This window comes from Oryza sativa, chromosome 11, assembly GCF_034140825.1.
Source record: "Oryza sativa Japonica Group chromosome 11, ASM3414082v1".
Taxonomy (NCBI): Eukaryota; Viridiplantae; Streptophyta; class Magnoliopsida; order Poales; family Poaceae; genus Oryza; species Oryza sativa.
Genome location: NC_089045.1, coordinates 15,017,788 through 15,023,468, shown reverse-complemented (window position 1 = coordinate 15,023,468; position 5,681 = coordinate 15,017,788). Strand labels below are relative to the sequence as shown.

The 5,681-nt window shown below is 39.7% G+C and overlaps 1 long non-coding RNA gene across 1 annotated transcript; it reads right to left on the bottom strand.

Moving 5' to 3' along the window:
- Positions 1-1,023: 1,023 nt before the first annotated feature.
- Positions 1,024-3,638, bottom strand: LOC136353856 (uncharacterized). The gene is made up of 3 exons (XR_010737324.1): positions 2,950-3,638; positions 2,369-2,448; positions 1,024-1,297 (listed from the first exon to the last, which is right to left on the bottom strand). It is a non-coding gene; the product is annotated as an uncharacterized lncRNA (long non-coding RNA).
- Between the last annotated feature and the right edge of the window lie 2,043 nt (positions 3,639-5,681).

Here is a 5,681-nt window from a genome sequence, read left to right as displayed (position 1 = left end):
GGGGGGTATTTATACTGTGCAACAAATATCTGTAATGGCCCTAAAACAATCAACCGTGACGGGCATACAAGTAATCTCTATCGGGCCTTAATAAAAGGCCGTCAAAAAAGAGTGTCATCTGTGACGGACAATAAACTTATCTCAATCTGGCCTCTAGTTGGAGCCCGTCAGAAATGACCCTCATCTGTGACGGGTTTCTTTTAGGCCCGATTGAGATATGGAACCCTCATCTCAATCGGGCCTCAACTATAGCCCGTCACAGATAAGTGTCATCCGTGACGGGCTTTAGTTTTATGCCGATATACCATGGCTGTGCGACCATATCTCAATCGGGCGAAACTTCGGCCCGATTGAGATTACTTCCTTATGACGGCCCGCAAATTCCAGTCTTGTTATGGGCCGTCACAGATGGAAGGATCTGTACTAGTGAGGTCAGATCTATGGCGCATGGCTGGTGATGTGCGATGGTGATGGGTCAACCGATGTGTGGACTAGGAGCCTGGGACGCACGGCGTCAAGGCCGACCACGTCGTCACGTGGTGAAGCAAGCCAGGATAGATGCTTACTATCGCCGGCTATCCAATGCTGGGCCAGCTGTTCTTCCTCACTCCTAGAAGAACATATTTCTTGTTTTTGTGGGCTAGCTTGATGTGTAATATTTTTTCACCCGCATAGTGACTTCTACAATGTTTGTATTATTTACTCATAATCAAATTTTCATGGTTCAAGGTAACAAAACGAACGGTAACATATTGCTATTTCACATATTATTCTAAGATAAATGAAGCAACAAATGAGAATTCATGGGAGTAAAAGAGAACATGTAGTAAAATACATGAGTAAAATTATTACTATGAGGACATGAGTAAAAATATTACTATGAGAACATACGAGTAAAAATATTACTACGAGGAAAATATATCCGAGTAAAAATATTACTATGACAACTCGCAAAATATATGCAAGTAGAAGAATTAATGTGAGAACTATATGGGAGTAAAAATTTTACTAACTTTGGAGAGATTTTTACCAAATAAGTTATGTCACGCCCAGAAATTCACTTATAATTTCCGAACTAATTTGTGCATAAAATCCTCGTCCAGGAATCAGCCGAGGTACACAAACTGACAATTTAATATTCAAATCCATCATAATAATAATAACGTTACATACTTACAAAAGAAAAGAAAACAGCAGCGGAATTAACGGTTTAGCAATGGCTTCAGCTCCACTCCCACAGGCAGCTCAACTGGGGTATAAGCCAAACGTCTTCTACTTCTGGATCCTTTTTTTTCAACTGAGGTTTGATGATTATTGCAAGGTGAGCATATGACATACTCAACAAGCCACACAGCAAATATGCAAGTGCACAAGGATACCAAAGGATGGCATAATATAGGCTCATTTGCAAAAGCAGCATTTAGCAAAGATTTAAGAGTAAACCAGTAGAGTAATTAATCAGAAATATTAATCAACACTGAACAGCACACCCATGCTGCTCAGGCCCAACCATCCAGAACAACCATACCCGGCTGTACAGATCTAACTCCAAACCAGGAGCTAAACAAATTATTACCAGTTATTGCATCAATAATTATTTGTGAGAGGTATGAGACTAATCACGAAAAACATTGCTCAACCCGCCCATGACCGCGGGCACGGCTATTCGAATAGTTTTACTCTAGCCAGAGATGTACCATTATACCCACAAGACACGATTCCACACATATTGCCATACCCCGAAGTACCACCACGGCACTGCAAAGGGACTCCACAGCGACCCCCATGGACTTCTCGCCGCTTCTCAGTCTGGCACCCCGTAATAAACTATGCTATACAAAAGGTAAAGCCGTTGCCCACGCTGGCTTGTGGTTGGCACGGTTAATGTCTCACAATAGTAGCTCGCGAACCGGTCCTTAATTGCCATGAGCACGACCTTCAAAACCATGTGCTCACAACCCACCATCGACAAGTTTTAATTATCATTTAATTATCATAACACGATTAACCATCGTGAGCTACCATTAAATATAACCATAAATAATAATGTAGTGTGATTCATCCCATTAGTAAGCTAATGTTTCTAAGCATGGCTAAGCAATCATATATATATATATATATATATATATATATATATATATATATATATATATATATATATAGCATTTAGCTGAACCAAACCAATATATAAGGTTCTAGCTAATCAAATTATAACCCATAGAAAAATAAAGTCATCTTCGGCCATTAATTAATTGGGAAAGGCTCACCACCCGATGACATTCGAAAATAATGCATAAATTGAAATAAAACATTAGCTTTAAACGGGTTCAACATGCTCAAAGGGTTGTTTGGGATCTGTGTGACTTGCCTTGCAATAATTAGTCTTCAATTAGTCTTTTTAACACTTCCGACGCACTCACGAACCTTCGCAACGACGGAAACGACAAGCTAACACGCAAAACGAAGAAAAAGACTAATAAAAACCAAATAAACAGTACATATAATGTAAACAAACATGTAGATCATGATTTTAGATGAATTTAGAGACTTGAACGGCCTCATTCTGATTTCATATAAATTAATTGTGAATTTTAAAAGATTTAACTCTAATTAAACCTATTAAAGAAAAGACTATTCCAAATTAATTAAACAATTTACAAATAATTTATATCTGAGATATAAGACTAAAGCATCCTCCGGAAATTATTGTAATGAATTTAGTAGACGACATATAGTAAAAAGAACTAATATGTCATTGAAAAGAGATAACAGGATTTATATTGATTTTGATGGCCAAGATGGCGCTGATGTCAGCGATGACATGGCTGCCACGCGGGATCGACGCCGGCGAGCACGGGAACGGCGGTTACCAGCGAACCACGGTACAATGATGCAAACCGAGGGCACCGGGTGAGAGAGGAGATCAAGGCGACCTTTACCACCACTTACGCGACGACAGACGGCGAGGGAGATGGCCGACGGCGGCGAAGTACTGTCCACGGCGGCGACGGTGTTTCGGCGACGAGCAGCAGCAACGGAGGGGTGGACGAGCTTCTCCTCGCAGCTGCGAATCCAATGGAAGCGACGGCGACCAAAGGCGACCATAGACGACAACGAACGGCGCGGCTGGAGATCGGAACATGACGGCAACCCACTGGTTCATGGTGAGATTGACTTCCGGCGAGGTTTCGGCGCAAGGGGAACGGCGGCCGGGGTAGCTCTCACCCTTGCGAAGCCGAGGGAGGTGACGGGGCTGACCGGCGACGGCCGAGGCGACGGCGCACGGCGGCTGGAGAGGCGACCGGAGGTGGAGAGAGAGGGAGCTCGCGGGGAGGCGGCTAGGGCTAGGGAAAAACTCGGGAAAAAGAGGGAACGGAAGAGGAGGTCTTGGGACTGCTATTTATAGCCGGAAAAGGGAGAGATCGGCTCGGGAACGGAGGAATTTGGTGTAGGAAGCTAGGATTTATCCGAGTTCACCCGAATAAAAACGGCCAAAATTCGTGAGATAGATAACGAATTTGATGGGGGTTTCTTGTGGATAAGATAGAGGAGATAGAGAGGAATCCGTTTTTGCAATCAATTTTGGAAGGGAAGCAACGGAGCGACCGGATTCGGCGGAGATTGGCGCCGGTATCGGGATGAACACGGCCTCTGTCCAGCCGGCTGGAGGTAGGAGAAGCACTGTAGCGAGAGGGAGTATAATTAGACTTTAGGCTGGGCTGAGGACAGAGAGAAGGGATGAAGGAATGGGCCGAAAAGGGCCCAAGCTGAGGAGGAGGATTTTTATTACTTTTCCAAATAAATCAATCACCAAAATGATCTTTGAATTGTTAAAAATACTTCCATTGCTCAAATAATTTCAGGGAAAATCCTGAAAATACTTGGACACTCAAAGTACTTAAAAAAATTAAAATAAGATCATTTAATGATTAATTTAATATTTAAATAATTGCTGAACTGCTCTTTGTATGATTAAAATTAAGAGTTGAGCTCCGAAAAATCCGAGAAAATTCCAGAGATTATAATTAACCATGGAGAATTTAATAAAAATTAAATTCATCCATGCTTTATATTTAGGAAATTTTATTTCCCACATTTAACTTCACTTGTAAATTAATGAACATTTAATATAAATTCTAATAATAATTTATTAAATAATTTATAAATCCTAAAACGAAAATCAGGATGTGACAAGTTATTACTACCATCTACATTTCTCTGTTCTCGAGCTGAATAAAAATGGCAAACGGAAGAAAATATACTGCTAAATTATAAAAGGACTGGATTCAGTAAAAATTTTACTACAGTAAACTTTTACGTTTACTCTCTAGTAAAAAAAATTACTATTGATGGAAAGTTGAAGGAAAGGAAAGCACCATGTACAAACTTTTTACTCCAGTCAAACTGTGCATGGATGGATGGGTGGGTACGAATTGAAAGGAGCATAAAATCCGGAAACAGCAGGAGGAAATAAACCTCAAGTAAATAAATTACTCCTACTATGGATGAAACAGAGAGAGAAGATAGTGATCCTATAGTGATTTTTTTACTTTTGAGCGATGGATGAATGGCGAGCAGGAAGCAAGTTATTTTACTGAAGCAGTGATTTTTCTAGTGGACAATTGATACATGCGTAAGGACTATAGGAGGAAGGAAATTATTTTTTTTTTACTGAAACCGGGGAGGACCGGTCAATGCCGCAACTTAAGAAACTAAAACGAGAAAACTGGGGAAACGATGGATGCATGTGGATGCGGAAAAAGGCAAGTAAGTTTTTTACTACTGGATGAGTGCACGAGGGATGTGCGGCAGGAGGAGAAAAAAACGGAAAATACGGAGGGAAGAGTCTATTTCCTAGCGCGTCAGAGACGCCATGTAATATATATATATATATATATATATATATATATATATATATATATATATATATATATATATATATATATATATATATATATATATATATAGCAGCATATATAAGCATATATATATATATATATATATATATGCTGCTTGACATTACATCGAGCTTTGTCAAATTATTGTGACCCATGTGAGATGCTTTTCGTACTTTCATGATCAAGATTACACGCACACTCGACATACACACATTATGCTAAATTTCTACACTGGAAGCTAGCATCTCTCATCCATCATTTATTTTATCCATTATCCACAAAATAAATACTCCACCTCATTTATGCCTCTTGCTTCGAAATTCTTTCAAAGAAAAAAAAAGAGAGGAAGAGAGGTATGACTATGCAAAAGAAAAAAAAAAGATAAAGTCTTGCTCATACAAGTATGGAGCGTTGATAAAAAAATGAATAAAAAAAATCTTGCTCATACAAAGTATGGGGCATGATAAAAAAAAAAGGGAAGAAAAAAAGGTAGCCATGCACTCTCTCATATTTCCAATGAAAGAACATTGGAGGAGGAGGTATATCAAAGGAGTTGTTGTCTTCAATTTTCCATTTTCCACCCATAAAACAACCATACACATACATACCCATACATATATCACACACATGCACATTCTTGATCAGAGAGTATGACTTGCTATCTCCTTTGGTCCGGTATTTTGGCTTTGTAATATATGTGATGCAGGTATGCCTGGATTGATCCCTACCGAGCTCCACCTCTATAGCCTGTTAGAATAGGGACAATTCGGCAAACATGCCTTG